Source organism: Apus apus, chromosome 13 (genome assembly GCF_020740795.1).
Source record: "Apus apus isolate bApuApu2 chromosome 13, bApuApu2.pri.cur, whole genome shotgun sequence".
NCBI classification, from domain to species: Eukaryota; Metazoa; Chordata; class Aves; order Apodiformes; family Apodidae; genus Apus; species Apus apus.
This window is the reverse complement of record NC_067294.1, coordinates 16,826,574-16,849,032: the sequence shown is the minus strand read 5'-3', so window position 1 is coordinate 16,849,032 and position 22,459 is coordinate 16,826,574. Positions and strand designations below refer to the sequence as shown.

Below are 22,459 nucleotides of genomic sequence, written 5' to 3'. Positions count from 1 at the left end.
TGGCTACACAGCACAGCTCCTCAAACCCCCAACTAGGATACCACAGGTTCCAATTACCAACTGAAGTTAGCGAGGAATGCAACAAGGGACAACCTTTTAACAAATTAACTTTTTGCCACAAGTATCCCTCAAATAAGAAAAAGTTCTGTTACAAATTAGCCTACTTTATCAGTTGGCATAAGAATCTGCCAGTGCTGCAAAATTAGTTCTTGCTTAGCTTGCAAAAAGCCTAGTGATGGCTGGCAATAAAAGGAAAAGAAAACCTGAGTATTTTTGTTCTGATCTTCTTCAGCACTCAATCTGCAATAAAAAGTGCCATTTAAGCTACAGAGTCAGAAATAACCAGAATGTGACCCCAGTCAAACCACATTTTCATTCCTAAATTGATATGTTGTTATGCAATACCCTTCAGTGCTTTTAGCTGACCACATCTTCTAAATCTAGACCTTAATTAACAATTTTAAAACAGTCAGAAGTACACAGATTCTGGAGTTGTTTGAGCTGACACACGTTTTGAAAAAATTAGATCCCTATAATTATAGGTTTGATAAGAGATAATTTGCTTAAACATGGAGGAAATGGACAGTCTTGTATTAACAGACTAAATATCATATTCTCTCAATTGCATGCTCAGCATAGCAACAACTAAAGAAAATTCAGAGTTGCAAGAGTGAAAAAAGTTTTCCATAGTTTTCTCCAATTGCAAAAGCTACTAAAAGAAGAGCACCTACCGAAGCAAAGGAGAACATGAGTGTAAAGATTCTTCAAAGTAAAATGTCTTCTAAAGTTTTTCTCTGGGAAAAGTGATTTACAATTCCTTTTGCAGTCCTTCACTTTGATTCAGGAACATTTTGTCAGTCTTATCTAAAAATTACAAAGCAAGTATTTCTTAAAGAAAAAAAGAAATAACAAAACCCACAAGTGATAAGACCAAGAATGTCACTTTATGCTCACAGCAACCTTCAACAAAATCTCTTAGCTATAAACAAAGAACTAGTTTCATGGGAAAAAGAATTGCACCATCACTGCACGCCCCCAGACAACTCTCAACTTGCAGCTCCACCAACATATGCTGTGAGTAAAGAAGGAAAAAAAACTACACAAAAAACAAACCCTGGGAAGAAGAGTGAACATAAATATAATGCACAAATGTAGTTTGGATGAGTTAAGCATCGTCTAAATGCAATTACCTGGAAGAATCTGTAAGGTAGGATGCTCTAACACAACACCACCTCCTCTCCCCTAACTGTCAACAAGTTTGTGGACACTGCAAACACAGAGGGCACTGACTGATGGGAACTTTGCAGCTTCTCCAGAAAAGCACAGTAATAATAAAAACATTGTGGTGCAGCTCATTTTTGGAAGCTTACCAGAGTTACCTGCAAAGCCATAACCACCTCCTGTCAAGTACAAACTCGCTAAGGACCCACAGTGGTGCGTGGCAATCTGAGCTAACAAGGATGGGCCCGGACAGGAATCCTTTCAAGTCACTGCCTTGGCATATGGATGACCAATTAAAGCAACTCTGGTTTTAAAAAAAGTCACTGACCCGCCCAGATTTCATAAAAACAACAGGAAGGAACCAGAAGACTGGAGCGGGAGGAGTCATTGCTTGGCTAGTCTTGCTGGGGAAAAAAAAAAAAGAAGGATTTTGAGCCAGTAACACAACCATTTTCTGAGCAGAAACCAACTTATATTTGATTGAAGACATATTTTCCCACTCCATCCCTTCTCCTCACCCCCAGGAACAGGAAATAAGACAACACTACCAAGCTAAAAACAGATGAGCTCAGAAATCCTGTTAAATTGGCTTTGCACCAGTGCCTTGCCTCTGGTTCTGCTGAACACTGCATCTGTCACCAATAACCACTGATTTTCCCTAGGCCTATGATCAGATTCTGTTAAACATAATCAAACTGTCTTAACCAATTCCTGAAAACTAAGTAAAACAGCTTAAAACACCTGGTGCTAAAGTACTGATGCATACAGACCAGAAATTAACTTTTCTTTTCTTGAGGTTATAGGATTTTAACCCTGCCCAACTAATTTTCATTATTTTGTTTGGTACAAATTAACCTTTAAGTTGTTTGGGGGTTTTTTGCTAGTATTTATTGCATCATATGTCATTATTTTCCCTCCATAATCTCAGCTGGGAGAGGGGGGCAAAACCACCTACAGAGTAATATTGCACTCTTCACTGTACAGAACAAGAACAATGTGATTGAGGACTCCACCAGCAGTGGAAGTGCCATGGAATAACAAATAAGGGATATGCTCCCTTTCCTAAAAGCCTTCCCACATCTCTGCTTTCAGGATGCATTGTTTAACGCTAGTCAGGAAATGCACTTCCAGCTGTAATGGCAGTTGCTTGTAATTAAACACAATTTCCAAAATGCGGCAGTGGCAGTAACTACAAAGCCATACTTAGTACAGAAATTCAAACAACTCCAGAGCTCTTCATAGAGCCAAACGAGACCCTTGCTTTTCACTCTCTCAAAAAATACATTGTCTTTCATTTCACTCGTAGGTTGTACAAAGCTCTTCAACCCTCAAGCAGGTTTCTGAATATGTAAGAAATGAAGCCACTGAACACTGTGAAGGGACAGTGTGCACCTGCAGAGGAGCTGAGCAGGCTGCTGCCAGTGCTGGGCACCAGCTACCAGAGCTGCTGGACAGATCTGCAGGACCCAAGTTAGTCTGGGCTCCAACTCCTGGCTCAGGAAGCTCCCATACTGCAGGAGCTTGGCACACAGCACCTAGGGGAAGCAATGCTACTGACTGCCCTTTTCTTAGGCTTTTATTGCCTGCCTGCTGCGTTCCCTTTCAGGGATGGCTTTATACACTGCCACCACCCAAGGAAAAGGTGGGGAGAGAACACAGGGAAGCCAAATGATTGTGGAGGTTAAAGAAAAGAAAGGTGGCAAGGGTCAAAAATTACGATCAGGGAACCAAAGGGGGACAACAGACACGGCCCAAGAGAATCCAGCACTCCTCAAAGGCATCAAAGAGTCAGAGGATACTGCTCAGCAGTGTGACAAACAGGAGAAATGGCAATGAGCCCTGGAGCTCCTGTCGTATTCCCTCCTTCTGGTGATGTTAGCAGCCACCTTGGCCAAGGCCAGACAAAGGGCTTGTAATTTAGGGCCACAGGCAAAGGCTAGACTAATAAAAAGTTGATGGGAGCAGAACAACCAAAGCCAATCACGGTCATGGAGAGAGGACACTAGGCTGGATGAACCTCTCAGCTATAGTAACCAGATCACATCAAGCCCCCAGTGCACAACTTCTAGCTCATTGTCCAACTTCTCATCCTTTAAATGAATAAATAATTTAGGCTTTAAGATCCTTAGACTCTGAAACATCTAGACATCAGGTACTAGTTGAAATGAACTCTATGTTAAATCATTCTTGATGTTTATACAAAACTTGTCACTTGCATACAAGTTCACAGTTCACAATGAATTATCCAAGATCTTGAGCAACTCTTACACAGAGTAATAAGACTCACTAGGTCTTTAAGTCATGCTAAAGGAAATTAGTTGTACAAGTATTCAAGGACATACTTCTGAAAAAGCAGGTACAGAACAGGCACCTTGTATATCTTGATTAGTTGCATGTACACAGAGGACCCTCACCTGCACCTTCTTGTTTCTCAGCATACCACCCGTTCTGTCCTCTGCTATTCAACAACACTGTTCCTGAATTTGTTATTCTAGTCAATGAAAACAAACATTTACCCATCCACAGCTTCAGCTGAAGGTCTCAAGTGCACTTTGCAAACATGAATACTGACCTGCTCAGTGTTATGCAGGTTAAACACCATTTTATAGGCATACAGCTCAGCCTTGTTCACATGAAAAATTAAACTGATCCTTTTGGCTATGTAAAGTTATACTGCTAGTGCAGCCCTTGTGCAGATCCTTTATATAAGTGGATCATCTGGGCTGAGTTTTTATCATCCAGAAAGATACAGAAAGAAGAATTCCCCCCTTAGAGCCTTAGATTTGCATAGATGTCATTTATAAAAGTACCCAGAATAAATTGGTGAATGAAAACTTTCTGAATCCTTGGATGAAGTGGGAAAGACAGTGTAAGGTGGAAGGGAAAAAACCACCCACGCCATCAAAGCCACGTGTTCCTCATAACATGAATTCCTACTGACTTCTCACTAATTGAAAAGAAGCAAATCTAGTATTTACCTAAACACCCTCTTGATCTTTCTGCTGAACAGGAAGGACAGAAGTGTCTAGCCTACATGCCTCACTTCCTTCAGTTAATCTTCAGGAAAAGAAAAACTTTTAAAAAATCTTATTATCATGATCCTTCATCACCTATACACAAGCTCGCTAGCTTCAATCTCTTTTCCTTCCAGTAGCTGTTGAAGGCTACTCCAGAATAGGCTGCACTAATGGTTTACAGCACATTCTACTCCAACTTCCACAAACATCTCATTTGGTCCTCTACAGGAGCTCCACACAGAAATTCCTCACAAGCACACACAGCCATACACGTACCTGTTCTGTAAGGGGCAGATAGGTTAGAGAACTGGATTTGTTTGGAAAAAATGCACACCATGAGCTTAAGCTCATTATCAACAGGGAAATAATACCTCCCACACTGAAGCTAGTTCCCCAGCTTCTTTGCTCTCAACCTCCTCACTGCCTTGGAAACACTGCGGGAGTTTCACTCCCTCAAAGATTGTAACGTACATCAAAACTCCTCCCTCCTTGTGTCATTCAACACATTAAAACAGATCTTCTGGGGAAACTACTGGCATCCAGCTTGCTCTCATGTTCTCAGTACTGTCCCTCTCTCCACCTTGGTAACTGCTAGCCATTCATCTATACCTGGCTTCAAATTTTCTCTTTCCATCCATAGATGCCTGAACCTAAAGCCTTTCAAAAGAGATTCTCAGGGGCCTAAATGATTAACCAAGTCTTGTAAATTAGAAAAAATGTGACAGAAGGGAATCTAAATAGATTATGGGAAATTTTCCCTTTGCAACCTGTGTTAGAAATTATTAAATATGCAGATCTAAACTATCACTTTATAAAACACAAGGAAAAAAGGTTACTCCTCTCTGGTTCCACCTGAACTACTTAGAAACACATGTCAAAGGACTAGCAGATGTTTTCTGTAGTACATCTGGGATTAACAAAACTAAAATATGCAATCATGTTTAGAGAACAGGTAGCTGGTTCTTTAAATAGAGGAGTCAAGGAGGAATTATGAATCATATTTACCCACCAGGTTTGCCAAGAGAAGAGTCTACATGAAGCCACTGCACACCAGAAACCAGAGTTCACACCCATTCTCATCCTGACTGGAAGATAAGGAGTCTCAGCCACTCAAGGAGAAAAGCCCCACATACAGTTGCAGTGACTGCATTCCTCCTGCCATTTCTTTATCTCAGTACTTCTATTTGTACCCAGTCCTGCTTCACGGCACAGCAGGTCACTCTCTATGCTCATTTTTTCAGCATAGCTGCTCCAGTAAGGCTACTGGTGTACAATTTTGTGGGTAGGCTCTATTTTAAGTCTCATACTCTGGATTAAAATAGTATGGAGTTAAAAGCAGTCATTACCAAACATCTGCACTTTCTCTAAAGCTGCAATGCTATTTAACCAACGCATGAGCTATAAACTCACTCAATGGAGCTATTCCAGATTAGCTATAAAACTAAATTAGTGTGAATTCCCAGAGTAGTAAAGGTTCTAAATCCTCAAGGTTATATACATTAAGGATCTGCAGTACAAGAATTTGAGTGATTTCCAGTTAAAGGCAAGATAATAGAAAACAACAACAGGCATTCATCACCATGCTGGATCAGTGTCTCAATATGGCACTATCCTAATAAAATAATACTCTTTTATTCATTATGTGTCCTTCAGTGTCCAGCAAAGCCAGGAGATCTCAGCAAAACTGAATACAGCAAGTCATTTAACAGAAATATCATGGCCACATAGGCCCTCACCCCAGAGCAGAGATGCTGTCCAGCTGAGTAGACTGTCACTAAATATCTTTGTGAGCTTCTTTGCACAAGGGAGGTAATTTAGCAATCAAACAGTAACAGCTGAGAGAATTTCAAGGCAGGATTGAAGGCCCACTAAAGTATATCCCCAGCTGATAAACATTTCTACTAATGTGGATTCCTTTGCAAGATCAGTTTCTCCATCTTACAGCTGCAGAAGGAAGATATTCATGATGCTGAAAAAAGATAAATTACTTTTCTTTTACATCTTTCAGTTAACTTTATCAGACCAATGGAAGTCCTACAAAGAAGCTGCACATTACACATGTCAGCACAGAAATGCTCGTGTTTCACAAAGCCCGAAAAATTGCTGTGAGGTAAATATTTACATTGATATTTTAAATCATCAATTTAACTGTGGCTTGTCTAATCTCTGCCTGCTGTGCTTCCCCCTGCCACCTTGCATAAACTTTTAATCTCCGATGCAGAGCCCTGTTATTAGAGCTGACTGAAAAAAAAAACACAACAAAACAACAAACAAACAAAAAAACCCAGTCTGAAGGCATGTTGTTTATTGTGGAAAAGGTTAGGGCAAAGCCTTTTCAAAACAAAACCTAATAAACCTTTGTCTGTTTCTGTCTCAAGCCAATGCCAGGGGGGCTTATGTGGGGAAGAAGAACCATTTCCCACGGTTTCTCCTGAGAAAATCCAAAAAACATTTCCTTGATGTTTTAAAAACTGTTTCTCAGTAAATAATTTCACGTCGAATCATCCAGCAGCTTTTTATGCCCTTTTGAAACAGAAAGTTTCAATTGGCAGGGAGCAAGTCCTACTAAACACGTGGCCTTAGCACCCCAAGACAGACCAAAGGGCACCGAGAATACACATACTGTGAAGTAAGCTGGGCTTTCACCTCTGTTTAAACACAAACCTGCCCATAAAACCAGCTGAAACAAAACCCCGCAGCCTTTATTTGGTCGTGAAAGGACTCCAGGCCCGGTGTAGCCAGCAGGACTGAGGATGTGCGTCAGCACAAGAGTGCAACTAACAGGGCCTCTCCCACCTCCTCCGCTTCCCCTCTCGCAGGGCAGGAAGAATGCAGGAAACAACAAACTCTAAGCACCATTAAAACCTTTCGCACAAACCTCATCGCAAAAAAAAAAACAACACCCAAAAGACAAGGCGAGGGGCGGGGGGGTGGGGGGAAGGTGAAGGGGCGGCAAAGAACTCCCAGACTAGTTCAATACGGATAACCCGGGCGTGCCCCGAGTCATAACTGAGAGCAGGAACGAGGACGTGGATGCTCGCACCCCAGCCCGGGCGAGAGGGCGATCGATCGCCCTCGCCAGGAGCCACCCGCCGCCTGCGGGGCAGGGCAGCCCGTCCAAGGGCAGGCGGGCAGGGCAGGGCAGGGCAGGCCTGCCCTCATCACACCCCAAGCCTTCACCAAACGTACGCGCCACACGCTGCCCTGCCAAGTTTCATCCTGACAAGGCTTCAGGCGCGCCGGAGCGGCAGGAGCGATGAATCCAACCCCGCTGGTAACGCTGCTGCCCGGCCTCCACCGGCAGCGGGCAGGCAGGGGCGGCTGAGAACTGAGAACTTGGCACGGCTCCCCTCGCTTTTCGGCTGTAGAAAGTAGCAGGAAACTTCTCGCCAGCGAAGGAGAAGCACTCGCCTTACGACACACCGGCAGATTAGAAGCGGGTGTCAAAAAACGTGGAAGAACCGAGCAAAGGGGGGTGTGGGGTGGAAATGTTCCCCCTGAAGCGAGGCTGTTTTGTGAACCGGGACAGGAACACCCACCCGGGGAGGGGGGGATCCTCCCTTCAGGGGCACGGCAAGAGAGGCTCGGGGGGTCGGAGGGAGCAGGAGGAGAAGCGGAGCAGAAGAAGCAGAGCAGGGCCGGGCCCCCCCGCCCCGAGCGGCCCTGCCCGCCACCGCCCCGCCGGGCCCGCGGCCGGGGGGAGGGGCCTGCAACGCAGCCACCGAAACTTCTGCAGGCGCTTTTCCTCCGGGAAAAAAAAAAAAAAAGCAAAAAACCCCCCCCCAGAAAACAACAACAAAGACCAGCACACACTTCTCAAACCAAAACCCCGCCGGCCCCCACCCACCCTACCAGCCCGCCCCGCCGCCACCCCGCACTGGGCCCGGGCCTGGGCCCGCACCCCCGCACCCCACCGGCGGCAGCGCGGCCCGGCCCGGCCCGGCCCGGCCCGCTCCGCTCTCCCCGCTCTCCCCGCTCCGCCGGGCGGGCCCGGGCCGCGCTGCGCTCCCCCCGCCTCGGCCTCCCCTCACAGAGACCCGGCGCGGCCCAGCCCGCCTCAAGAGCGCCTGAAAGTTTCCAAGCGAGAGAAAAAACAGAGCGACTCTGCCGCTTCCCCCCCCCCCACACACACCCGCCCCCAGACCGCCCCCAGACCCCGCAGACCTGCCCCGGCAGCCGCAGGACCCCGGCCCGCCCGGCCCCGCCGCTCGCTCCCGCCGCCCGTCCCGCCGAGGGAACCGGCTCTTCCGGGCACCTCCCCGCCCCGCGCGCCCCGCCGCGGCCCGGCCGCTCTTCCCGGCACCGCCCCCCGCGCCCTGCCCGCCGCCGCCCGCCGGCGGGGGCGCGATCCCCCGGGACCCCGGGACCTCAGCCCCCCGGGACCTCAGCCCCCCGGGACCTCAGTCCCCCGGGACCCCCGCCCCCCCGGGACCCCAGCCCCCCCGGGACCTCAGCACCGCGGGACCTCAGCCCCCCCGGATCCCCGGCCCCTCAGCCCCCCGGGACCCCCGAGACCCCGGCCCCTCAGTCCTCCCGGGATCCCCGGGAACTCGGACCCCCGGGACCCCCGGGACCTCAACACCCCCGGGACCTCAGCCCCCTCGAACCCCCGGACCCTCAGCCCCCCTGGAACCCCCGAGAACTCAGCCGCCTGGGACCCCCGGGACCTCAGCCCCCCCCCCGGGACCCCGGGACCCCCGGGACCCCAGGCCCCTCAGCACCCCCAGACCCCCGTGACCTCAGCACCCGGGACCACCGGCCCCTCAACATCCCCAGGACCTCAGCCCCCCGGGACCCCTGGCCTCTCAGCACCCCCGGATCCCCGGGACCTCAGCCCCCCCCGGGACCCCCAGGAGGCTACCTGGGCCTCTGGTGAACCGACAGGGACCTTGTGCTTTCAGAGAGAATCACAGAATCCCAGAATCTTGGGGGTTGGAAGGGACCTGGAAAGATCACCCAGCCCAGCCCCCCTGCCAGAGCAGGGGCACCCAGAGCACAGCACCCAGGAACGTGTCCAGGGGGGTTGGAATGTCTGCAGAGAAGGAGACTCCACAGCCTCTCTGGGCAGCCTGTCCCAGGGCTCTGTCACTCTCACAGGAAAGAAGTTCTTCCTGATATTCCCATGGAACCTCCTGTGCTCCAGTTTGCACCCACTGCCCCTTGTCCTGTCACTGGACATCACTGAACAAAGCCTGGCTCTGTCCTCCTGACACTGCCCTTTACACATCTGTAACCATGGGTGAGGTCACCCCTCAGCCTCCTCTTCTCCAAGCTCAAGAGCCCCAGCTCCCTCAGCCTTTCCTCAGCAGGGAGATGTTCCACTCCCTCCAGCATCTCTGTGGCTCTGCCCTGGCCTCTTTCCAGCAGTTCCCTGTCCTGCTGGAACTGAGGGGCCCAGAACTAGACACAACATTCCAGATGTGGCCTCACCAGGGCAGAACAGAGGGGCAGGAGAACCTCCCTGACCCACTAACCACCCCCTTTCTAACCTACCCCAGGATCCATTGGCCTTCTTGGCTACCAGGGCACACTGCTGGTCATGGTCATCCTACTGCCCACCAGGACCCCCAGGGTTCTTTCTCCTACCCTGCTCTCCAGCAGCTCAGCCCCCAACCTGGGGGGTCCATGGGGTTGTTCTTCCCCAGATGCAAGACTCTATCAAATCACTGTCAGTCTTCACCAGTCTTTGTCTACCTGGGGTAGCGCAGGAGGCCAAAGGTCTGTGGAGAGCTGGGAGGTGATGGGTTTGGGAAGAGATGGGGAGGGGGGGTGGGAAATGACAGCTTGTGTCCTCTCTGGTTTTGAAAATAGGTGTTTTTGTCTTAGAAACCTGTTGTGGGTTAACCTTCACCAGTGCTTTTGATCTGGGGAAGAGTCTTGGGGCTCACGGCAGCAGCCTGACCCAGCGAGAGGTGCCCCTGCCCTCTGGGGGGCTGGAAGAAGAAGATGGTCTGCAAGGGCCCTTCCCGCCCAAACCCGTCCGGGGTTCTAATAACAGGGACGAAGGAAGGTGGGAAAAGCAGTTGGGTCACCAGAGCTGAGGTGGGTTTGCAGATGGGGAGAGGTGTCCTTAGGCAGTGCTTTGTTCCACAGGTGTCTTTGAGCAGTCCCGGGGAGCCTCCTGTGCGAGAGCCATGGCTTCCTGTGCTGTGACACCTTTCCCTGGGGTGTTCCGTGGTCTGTTTTGAGATGGCTTTTGATACAGGTGTCCCTACAGAGCTTACACTTGTACTGGCCTGTAAAAACAATGGAAGCAATTTAATACATTTCCTGGTTCATTTGCCAGCACTTCTGAGATACCTGAACTTACTCGCTCCATCCTTTCACATCAAGAAAAGGAAAAGGAGACTGTGCAACCCAGCGGGGAGGCAGGTTCGTGTCAGGTGTGCAGTTCAGCCAAGGGAGATGGGCAGCCTGTGTGGGTTCCCAAAGGTGGCCAAGCCCCAGGTCAGCGTGACAGCAAAGGCACCTCGTGGCTCAGGCCTGTAACTTCCTCCAGCTCCTGGTTCCGTGGCATTAGCAGGGCCGTGTTTCCTATTTCTGGCACACTCCTGCAAACCCTTCCTGCAGGAAGACAGACTGCATCCTGCCGTGATTGAGATTGCATTTCTCCTTCCTGCAGGTTTAATCCAAGAATGGGATCCAAGACGAGGAAAGGAACGGAGTGCTGTTGTTTTACAATCCAGAAAGAAAACAAGGGGCAAGAGTCCAGCCTTGTTGGTGAAGTTAATCGAAAGAGAGTGACATCTGTAATTTATTCTATGATTATGATGGTGACTGAGATACCTGTTATTAAAATAATATATGGTCTTCTGTGCCTTAACAAAAAGGCTCTCCTCTGAAAACACAGAGAAAACAGATTTTTTCAGCTCTTTCTATTAACTGCTTGTACCAAACCATTAATATTTTGGTGTCAGTTGCACCAGGGATTCTAACTACTCATTTCTGATCTGTAGCATACCTTCAGTAAAATTGAGTTTATACTTCAATAGCTTGCTTTCTTTCATTACTCCTTTTAATATCATGTCTCAGCCTCCTGTGGCGGCTTCCACATTTGGCAGTTCTGCACATCTCACATCCTTTCAGGACAAAATGTCAGATTTAAAAAAAAAAATAAAAAAAATCTCTTTTAAAACTACAAACTCAAAGGTAGAAGGCCCAGAGTTGTGGAGAATCACACGTTCTGCACTGTACCACTGAAGAGCAAAGCAGAAAGTAGATCAGCTGGCAGCTCTGTTGGTCTGTGGAGCAAGTTAAAAGACTGAGCAAACAAAAAAATAAAATTATGTAAAAGTAGAGCCAGCTAGGTTGAGATTGGACTTTGTCTCTTAATTAACAGCTCTCTGGAACATGGTGGCAGGCTCTATCAACAAGACTGAAATGCAGGGTGTTGTTTAGACAGGCACACAGGAACAATAGCTAACACTTCCCATCCAGTGTCATTAAGAGAGCATCAGGCTGTGCTGGCAGCTTGAAATCTAATCCATTTTCTGAAATTAGTTAGAAGTTTTCTGCTTGACCCTGAATCTCCCTTCTAGCAGCGTTGGTGGTTTTGTAGTTCAATTTTCCTGGGTTTTTTAGAAGTTTCTATTGCCCTTTTTTTGGTAGGTAAAAACCAAACCTAAGCCAGAGGAGAGGCCAGGCAAAGGGGAGAGGCCACCACAGAGATACTGTGGGTAGGTTGCTCAGTGCATCAATAAAGGCTTTCAGTCCCAGCCCTGCTAGGGCAATTCCAGGTGTAGCACGTAAGGCAGAAGGTGGGTGGCAACTGCACAGTCCTGGCAGCCTATCTGCATGAGTCAGGTGTGTGCACAAGGGCAACCCCTGACTAGTGCCACCTGAAGACACCACTTAGGGTGTAGCCACAGCAGGAAAGCTGCCCTTTCACTGCTACATCCTGTGGGAGGTCTGTGGGCTGAGCAAGGAAGGGTCTTCTTTATGAAGCACTTAGTGTAATTATTCTGTCTGCCAGTCCCTGCATACACAGGGTCTAGACTATGTGTTTTGGCTGGAACTTTCTATTTCTGTGACAACATTGCTGAGCTGACAGGACCCTTTCCTGTTGAAAAGGGTCCAGGAGAGGCCACAGAGATGATGGGAGGGCTGGAGCGGCTCTGCTCTGGAGCCAGGCTGGGAGAGTTGGGGTGTTCAGCCTGGAGAAGAGAAGGCTCCAGGGAGACCTTAGAGCACCTTCCAGTGCCTGAAGGGGCTCCAGGAAAGCTGGGGAGGGGCTTTTCACAGGGGAATGTAGTGATAGGAGAAGGGGTAATAGTTCTAAACTGAAAGAGTAGATTTAGGTCAGACATCAGGTAGAAGTTCTTCACCATGAGGGCAGAAAGACACTGGGGTAGGTTGTCCAGGGAGGTTGTGGATGCCCCCTCCCTGGAGGTGTTCAGGTTGGATGGGGCTTGGAGCAACCTGAGCTGGTGGGAGGTTGGAACCTGATGATCTTTAAGGTCTCTTCCAGCCTTAACCATTCTGTGATTCTATGAAGTAGTTGCTTCATGTGTCCATTCATGCCCGTTTCAAAATGTGTTTCATCTTTGTGGTTTTTGAAGAGAGTGGTTTAGTTTTGTTGTTTGTGAGGAGCGTTGAAAGAAGCAAGGGGTGCACAAACAGGACTGCTGGGGTTGGAGATGGGAATAGGGGAATTAAGAGGGAATGAGAAAGGGAAGGAAATAAAAGGGATGAGAAAAGTGAAAAGGTGTGATGTGGTGTAGTGACAGGCAGAATCACTGCAGGAGAGGCTGAATGGGCAGCAGACGACCAACAGGAGGAGGAAAAAGAATGTCAGGGTCCAAGTACCAGAGGGCTGAAGCCATCTGCAAGCTGAGGTCATGTCATGCAGCAGGGACAGCCTCAGGGCAGCCAAGCTGTGCCAGCAGCTGTGCAGAGCAGCAGTTGCACTGGGCTGTCACCTCTGCTGTCGCTGTGGAGGTGCCTGTCCCTGGCCTGCCAGAGAGGGGGGCAGGACCTTGCAAGCTGGGTGAGCTTTGATGAAGCCAGCAGCACAGCAAAGTGACAAAATTGCAGATCTGGTGCAAATATCAAGCCATAGGGGCTCCCCAGTACTGGCCTCAGCATGTACATGCAGCAGGGAGGCATCACCATTCCTCTTCAGGGCTCAGATACATAAAGTCAGATCATTTCCCAAGATCCAGTTAGGAATCAACATCCATGCAGCCAGGAAGCAAACCCCAGTGTCCCAGGGCCATGCATGCCTCAGGACTGCACTAGCAGGGTGGAAACCATGTAGGTGGTGCTTTTGGTGGAGCTGCAGCTGTGTCATCTAAACTGTACATGGCAGCAGAATGGCTCAAACACCCACCTAGATTAAACGACCCTCCTCAGTCAGGAGGAGAATGGATTTACCAGCACATCTGCAGATACACCAGGGCTCCTTCTGGCACCACTGGCTGCCTGAGGATCAGACCCCACTGCCCTCCTCAACGCTGAGCATCCTCCATCACCAAGTGCTCCTGGAGCCCTCGGAAAGAAGAACCCAGAAGCAACTGGTAACACCAGCATGACCACAGGGTGCAGACACAGAGCAGCACCTTCATCCCCCTCCCCGTGCACACACAGCACAGGCATCCTGAAAAAAAGCAAGCAGAAACTGTGATGAGGAGAAATGATGCTGCCCCAAAAGCTCAGCATGAGCTGGGTTCACTGGTTGCTGCTTTGCCAACTCGGGAACAGCCTGGCTGGGGTAGTTTGCATTCACCTCAGCCTTGGTGTAATAAACTGTCATAGCCCCAGAGAAGGGAACATTCCAAGAAGTGCCCTGAGGCAATGCAAAGCAGAAGCCTGAGAATCCTACTGCATGAGTCACTGACCTCCACACTCTGCATCTATTTCAGCCTTTTGATTGATAAGGTTTTATATTTCTATGGTACTTTACATCTGGAAAGGTCCTAAAAGGCTGTGAAGACTAAGGGTGCACAGAACCATTGAGATGTGGTTGCCAGAGAGGTGGGACTGTGCAAGGAGCTAAAGCTTAGCCAAGGGCACTGGGGAAAAAAAAGTCTCAATTTTAAAAGGAGCCACTATTACATCACTATTTCATATCCATGGAGAGTAAACAATAAGATTTTAGTTTCTAAGGTACCACTTGAATAAGCAGGCATTGCAGATTGCTTTCTTATCCAGCAGGGATGCAGAGCAAAGCAAGTACTGGGTGATTTTAATTTAGGGTGTTAAATGACCACAACTTAAGCTACACATTTAAACCATCATAGCATCAAGGCTTTCCTCCTTCCTGATGAGTAAGTTATTCCCAAACGCTAGACACAAAGCAGGAGCCAGTGGAGGAAAAAAAACCCACACAGATAGCACCTGACCCTACACTCAGAGCACCAAACTCCCTCCCATGCTCCCTGGATGCTCAGCAGCAACACACGAGGCCTCAGCAAGCTAAAAACTGACCCCAAGGACCAGGTGGGACAACTGGGAAAACAAAAGGGAATCAGTCCTTGTGTCCCAAGGCTGGCACAGCCCATGAGGGGAGCTGTGGCTTTGCTAAACCCCATGAATCTCTTGTTTTCATTTCAAAAGATAAAAGTAGTCAAATCTCCCTTCTTGGCTGATTTCCCTGGCAGAGACTTATTTCTGCCATGACCAAGGCCTGGCTTGTGCTAAACCCAGGGCAGCTGGGACACCTGTTGGCCACAGCTGACATCCCTCTTACTGGCATCCCTCAGCTGAAACAGGCTGGGAGCACCGGGCAGAAAAGGCTTCTCAAAGCAACGTCAAAAATTCTTTGTCTTAGTGCAATTCCTTCCTATTTTTATCTGCCACTTTCTGGAAGAGGCACACGGGCATTGCCACGGCCACTCGTAAACTTCCTTGCTTCCCAAGGAGAAATTGCAGGCAAATTACAGACTAGCACTGTCTTTTTATGTCTCTGCTGCCTGGGGCATGTCAGCACTACTGCATTCCCTTCTACCCCCACCACATTCCCAGCTGTAACATCCTCTGCATGCTTATTGATGGACATTAATGACCTGCCTCTGTAATTAGCACATCTAGCACCATATTCAGCATGAGTTCTCAGTGCTATGTCACTGGGACATTGGAGACATTCACCTCCCAGTGCCTGCAGGGTGGGATCACTCCCGATTTCCACCTCCACCCAAGCATCTCTTGGCCACACTGCACTTGAGCTCCTCCTGCCACATTAATCCAGAATGAGGGCAGGACTGTGTGTGTACATGAAGCTTGTGGCTGCACCAGAGCTGATATTCCCTTCCCGTTGCACTCCTGCTAACTCACACAAGCCGTGCAAAGCTCCACGTTGCTCCTCTAGGCACACGAAGAGGCTGGTCTGGAGAAGCACCCTTGATCCTTCATGTTTCAGCATTTCCAAGGAGAAGGTATTACCAGCACATACAATTATCCCTCTCACATGAAGAGAGAAATACATGTGACCAGTTTTTATCCTGTTGTAATAGCAGGGAAACTGAGGCAGAGCAGATTAGTGCTCACATCCCCACGGCTGCTGCCCCAAGTTCCTATCCCCACCATTCCCAGCCCTCAGTCCAAGCTCAGGACCACACCACCTGCACTGTACCAGAAGTTCCCTGAGGCTGGGAACCCCACAGCCACATGGCTTCTTAGGCATTGAAACTTCATCCAAAGGGAGAAATTCTGTTGTCAAAGTGACAAGCATTGCTACCAAAACGTGATCAAAGAGAGAGTTATCAACTTAAGTGTACTCCAGAATTTCTGTTCCAGGCAAGAGAATATCAACAAGAAACCAATTTTATAAGCTAGCTGCTATTGACAGGGAAATAAAAGGAATACAGTTCTTACCAGGCAGACCTAAGTTGCTCCAAATTGCTGTCAGCTTGAAATATCTTGCTGGTAATTTGTTTCCAAATTCTTTCTCCCTAAATTTGATTTGTTGCTGTACAGTGGATGATATATTCTGTGCAGCATCTCAAAGAACATTCCTGTTGTCCTCTCACTGATTGTTTGTGAGCTATCACTTCTGGGAGCTGGCAGTGTTTATTATAAAAAGGGACATCATCACTTGAAAAGCAGATTTTGTCAGAGGATGCAGTGTCTGCTGCCTGTACAAATGGCAGCTAAGATTACTGGGAGGAAAGTCATCAGGGAAAAATCACATTTCCTCCCCATCTTTGAGCTTGCCTGCATGGCCAAGCAGCCGTGCTGCGTGTCTGTACCTTGGGCTGGGGAAAGCATTGGGCAGCATCTTCTAACAAGACTTGAATAAATCCTTTTACCAGGATCCTTTTTAACCAGAAAAAAAAATTAGTAGGGCTTCCCACCTCCTCTGGTACTGTAGCCAGAGGATAAGCATAAAATCCATCAATTTTTCCTGCTGATGTTCTCTTTCTTATGTGAGAGAGGAACAGGTGACTCTGACTTATGAGCCATCCTGCTGGGTTCAGTGATGTCTCCTACATATGTCTGGGGCTTTCCTGTGCCTCTGAATTATAGCTCCTGGCTCTCCAGAAATTGGTCACAGCAGAGGATGCTTTTCTGCACACTTGACACAGAGTTAGAAATGTGAAGCTCAAGTCTCACCTATCCATCCAGACCCATCCAGCCAGCACAACAGTATCCTTGCCCTGGATTCCTCATCTGAGGAATGTTTTTTCTCCTGCCCTTGCCCAACTTATCTGAACCCACTTTGTCCAATGGTTTAAGCAAATTCAGAGCAATTCTAGTTTTAGGAGGAGGAGCTACCTCAGCTTAGTGACATGGCTTTAAAGTGTGGGTAGAATGGATGAACTTGCCCCAGCCCACTTGAATCCAGCTCACAGGGTACAAGATGCCAAAGAGCTGTCCATGCTTCTTCCTGAAAATTCCAGTGTCTCACCCATCTTGTGCATACAGCTGTATTTTTTTTTAAGTAGTTACTGTGGTGTTTCTCTATTTCTGAATCTTTCCAGGAAAGTATTGGCAGCTGTAGCATTTTTTTTTGCTCAGCATCTTGTTGGTAAGACCCAGTGTGGCATTGGTGTGGTGAAGGCACTGCAGGCACCATGGCAGGCACTTCAAGTCACCCCAAGAGCTCATGCTGAGCTTTGACCAGGTCTTGGTGCCCTTCAGAGCATGGAGAGTCGAGGGCTCATGGAGGGACCACCCATTTTGGCTCTAGAAAACCAGTAATTCTTGCAAATGTTTGTGAGCAGCAGGAAAACACAGCAGTAATTCAACTGGCTGCAGTTTGGCCACATGGTTCACCCTGACATCACAGCAGGGAAAGCTCCATGTAAGCAATCGTAACATCACTGAAAAGACTGAATGAAGAAAAAAAGGAACATAAACCTCCCACTATTGTTATTTTCAGGAATCAACAACAAGAAGAAACAGTTAAAAGGCCTTGAGTCTCCAAGCTGTTTTTCCTCCCTGGGAAATTACCCACGTAAGATACAGAAACACCCTGAGCCATGGGGAGGTCTGCTCTGTCCCCATGCCAGGGGACATGGGCCCATTCCCAAGGGCAGGTCCCTGCAGAGGGTGGCCTCACAGCCCTGGCTTTGGCCACCATGGCATTTGCTTGCTCTCCCATGGGATGCCAGGTGGGGAGGTGACTTAATGCTGCACCCTGTCCAGAGCAGCACATCTCCCAGCTCTTGGGACACCACAGTGTCCCTGAGCACAGGTATCACAGCAGGGCTGCTCAGGAGCCAGCAAGTTCTCCTCCTTGCAGGACCAGGCTGAACCTTTCTGAGGTGACTGAATGCAGGTGTCAGCTGGGCAAGAGCAGCACAGATCAATCTCTCACTGCTTAAAAATATATGTGTATCACATTCAAACCCTTTCCTCCCGAGTCTTGTGGGAGAAATGGAGTTTTAAAATGCTCAATTACTTATAGCTGAAATGTTGGGGGAGAAAAAACAACCAAGCTCATTTGTCCTGCTGGAGCAGAGCGTGTCCATCCCTGTCACCTGGTGCTGGCACAAAGCCTGAGAGTAATGAAATCTGGATGGGGTAGTGAGGAACTAGGAGAAAGGAGCTGTGCTTGAAAGCAGGGTGAAAGCAGCCCAAAGCAAGAGGCAGCTCACACGGGGTCATGGTCAAACCCACATGACCACAATCTGAGCTGTGCCAACTGCTGCTTTCACTCTGGATGTTAATTATCACCAATTAGGTGGGGCAGGTGGATCCTACACACAGGCTGCTTCTGGCAGATCAGGGAGAAAGGACAGGTTTTGTAGACCCACAGATGCTGTGTCAAAGGGAGGCTTTGGGGATTTAACAGCTTTTAGGAAGAAACCTGTGGGAGTTCCTCCAGAGAAGGACTGTCTGCTTAAACTTGTTTGTTCTTTCTCTTCCTTCCTTCTTTTGGAAGAGCTGCCACTTGCCCAGGGCCCAGAGTAGGGAGTGGGCATCATGGGTCTCTGCCCAGTGAAAGCAGCAACCACAATCTGAGGTGACCCATGACATGAGGAGCAATAGGAAGATCTAATAGGGAGAGCAAAGATGACAGAAAGACAGCAAGCATCCTGTGACTGCTGGACAGGGACTGGGAAAATTGTGTGGCTTCTGAATATCAAGTAATAATTATGGGTGAACAGAGTCTCTCTCTCCCTTGCTGAGTTCCCCACTACTTTTGCCTAGTGCTCATGGACAGGCAGTAGAATTGGAGAACAATGGGGAGGGATGGTTTGAAGCCAAATGAAGTATCTTCACTTGCCTAATTTGGGCCAGAAGAAGAGAACCACCAGCTGGAGTTCCCTTCTCCCTATTCCCTCCTGGGAAACAGACTGTCCTCCCTGTCCTGGGGAACTTGGCCATCAGGAGGTCCTGACAATCCAGCACCTTTTGCTCAGCTGTTTGTGGTGCCTCACCCTGAGCAGGGGCTACAAATCACAAGGATGGTGAGGAAAGTGCCCATAACCATGGCAATCCTCTGCAGACTCTTCCTTTCCCACTGCAGCCCTGGGGACAGTGGGCATGGGGCCACCCCTTGCCCTGTAGCAAGGGGTGACTGGTCCTGCCACCTGCATTTTGCAAGGAAAAAGGTGCAATCTGAAGGAAACACCCTGAATAACTTGGAGGTGGTGACCACAGCCTGTGCTACCAGCTAGGTGCCAACAGCTCCCAAGGGTTTGGACAACTGTGCCCTGACAAGACCTACCTGGTGAAGAGGTCAGCAAGAAGTCCCTTTGATCCAGTTCCAAGACAATTGTCACCCTGTCCCCAGGGAACATAGTCCTGCTCCAGCTCAACAGCATCCATCCTTCTTTTGCAGCATGACACAGAGGAGGTTTTGGGCTGCATCCTCTAGGGAAACCAGTAGGGTTACAATATTTGGCAGCTGAGGAACTGGTGCTTCAGCTTTCTACTGGGATAAAGCTTTGAATTCCTTCCCACCTCAGCACTGCCTTCCTGCACAGCTCCATTAGCAAGGCCTGCAAGCAGAATACTAAGGATTAATGAAACAGGAGATTAAACACAACTCTGCTTAAATTCAACCCCAAGAGGATGGGTGTGGAAGTGCCCTGCTGTGAATTAGGCAAGAAAGTAGGAGAAAGTAAAAAACATCTTGGGGAAGTGGTTCTGTTTCATTAGCACTCTGGTGCCTAATGATCCCAGCATTCCACCCACCTGAGGTATCATTGCAATATGGTTTTTGGGAAACCTGCAGGCTCTGGTTCCAGTTTACTGCAACCCTCTGCTGCCCAGCTCTGCTGCTGCCCAGCCAAAACCTGGCACAAGTGCTCAGGCAAGGGCCAGCAATGCCAGCAGGAGGGTTGGAAAGGGCAAACCATGACTTTTTACTAAACTAGAGCCACTTTCTTGTGCTACTACTCTGTTTAAAAATCCCCACACACTCACCTCCAGCAGCTCCTCTAAACCCCTGTGGCTGTATCAGCTCAGAACTTACCACCAGGACTGGATGTGACCCTGGGGGATAGTGCAAGAGATACTTTGCTCTGCAGAGCAGCAGCTCATACTTTTAGGACAGGCAGAGCCCTGCAGTACCTCCTGGCATTTGCAGAAGCCATCTGAAGCTCCATACAAGTCTAAAAGCCAAGAAGCTGGGAAAAGCAAATCCCTTCCAGGGAGTGCACTTCAAATCCCTGGCTCTCACAGGGCTCAGCAGGGGCAGCCAGCACCATTATCCTCTCCTTACAGATGGAGAAGCAAAAAAAAAAATGGTTTGCCCCTTGTAACTCAAGAGAGCTGAGAATGAAGCAAGATTCCAGATTAGGGAAATCTCAGCCCTTGGATCATAAATGAGTTGTCAGATGTCAGCATCAAAGGCAATAAAATCAGAGCCCAGCTGGCCTCTGCAGTTGGGAATGTCTTGATGCTGGCAGGTCCAAGATGCACTCAAGACTGCCCAGCCCCATGCTCTCCAGCAGCAGCTTCAGTTTCTTTCCAAGTTACTGAGTTAACAGCTTCCCATGAGCACCACTAAAGTCATGGAGAGCAGATAACTCCAAACCATCCACCTGCTTCAAGTCTCCACTGAGCCACGGCCACGAGAGCGTGCACAGCCCGAGCTCCCCCCGCTCAGCAGCTGTGGTGCCACGTCCATGAAGCACCTGGGGTTGTGCACTTCAAAACCTCCTGTCCAGATGAAACAGCCCCTCGTGCTGATCACAGAAAGACCAGTTCTTGATTGCACAGTTGCTGGGGTTCAAATTCCCACTTCCTCCCCCACTACTGCCTGGTGCCAGAGCATTTTATCCACACCCTGGCTCCTGCTGCCAGCTCTAACAGGTATATTGGACTACCCAGCCACTCAGAGGGGAGCAGCCTGCTTGTAAACCTCATATTGCTTCAGGTTTGCTCAGAGTTCATGCCCCAGGTTGCAATTTGATGGAGTGAGCCAGTCCCAAGTGCTCCTGATGGATATAAAAAGGATATGCAATCAGATGTGCACTTAAGCAAGTATATTACCAAGTGAAATGGCTTCAGTTTTACTAAGCTAATTAAAAGTGGAACAAAGCAATGATCAGATTAAGGTCATAATTAACAACTCTATAAGTTCAAGTTATCCAGTCACCAAATAAATACCACATGTCATCAGAGGAAGCCATGGCTGATAATTTGAGGGAATTAGTGTCCTGTTGACATGTCTTGGGGGGAACAAAAGCTCCCTTTTGAGCAGTGACCCCAGCTCCCCAAGACAACATGTTAACCACTGTCCAGGAGACCCTCTTCCTAAGGCTCGAGTGTTTACACAAGCCCAGGGTGCTCCCTTAAAGGGAATTAACTGGACTCAGGATGGGAAAGAGCCCCTCAATCCCTGACTGCCAGGTGGTCAAGGCACAAGCCACCACCAGCAGCCATGTCCCTCTTCTCTTTCTATGCAGCCATTTCTCCTTTCTGGCCATTGTAATGCTTTGAAAGTTTCTTGAAGTATCCTGATTTTTTATTTTTTTAATATATCAGCAAAGAATCAAGCCATTAAAATGGCCTTCTAAGGTGTTCCCACAGCTTTTAATGTAAAATATAAAAGCAGGTTGCCTTTTAGGAGCCTGAAGTTAATTAAAAGTTTCCCAAGCCATTTATGCTGTCAGACCCTTTCAGGGGAAACCTTCCCCTTCCCACTCAAGCATCCAAACCATCAGGGAGGGGACTGTGAGCAAAGGACCAGCCAAGAACTGACAAGTTGAGTTGAGGACCTCAGAGCCTGTGGAAACCAAAACCCATCAGTGGGCTCAGAAGGGATTAAACAAACTCAGGGAAAGAAAAGGTTCATTAATGCTCACTGAGAACAAGGCTCCATTGCTCCAGAAACCTTCAGACCTTGGTTATGTGTGACAGAGCCCCTTGATTGCTCACTCAGCCCCCTAAGGACAGGGTGCCACATGGGTGGGGGAAGCTTTGGCCCAACACCACATCCTTCCCATCAGGAACTGCATCCACACTGAGGGAAAAAGAACATAACCTGCAGAAAGCCTCCAAGGGTTCCTGGCTGCCTCTGGGAAGCTGCTGGGCTGGCAGAGACTGAGTGGCTGCTCACACAGGCAGCTGCCCCTGCCCAGGGGCTCTCCCATCTCCCCTGGCAGATTGAGAACAGACACAAGCCAGAGAAGCCCCCTGCATCAGCCTGGCAGAGCTTCCCCATGACATTTTTCTTTAACGACTTCTATTTTTTCTTTTATATTAACAAAAAAGCCCCAAACCTGTTGTAAAAGCAGCATTCAGCTGCTTGCGCTCGACAGGCATGGATGGGGTGGGGATGCCCAGGAGGGCCAGGTCACTTTGTGGGGTCCCAGAGCTGCAGAGCT

At 48.7% G+C, this 22,459-nt stretch overlaps 1 protein-coding gene across 2 annotated transcripts in view; it reads right to left on the bottom strand.

The window, feature by feature from the left end:
* CTNNA1 (catenin alpha 1) overlaps window positions 1-8,483 on the bottom strand; it is a 119,736-nt gene extending 111,253 nt beyond the window's left edge. Inside the window, exon 1 of one of the 2 annotated variants that reach the window (XM_051630778.1) lies at window positions 8,403-8,483. The gene's annotated coding sequence lies outside the window, so the exon portion shown is untranslated. Of the gene's footprint in view, window positions 1-731; window positions 819-8,402 lie in introns of those variants that run through there. The other variant, XM_051630777.1, reaches the window with a different exon arrangement.
* Between the last annotated feature and the right edge of the window lie 13,976 nt (window positions 8,484-22,459).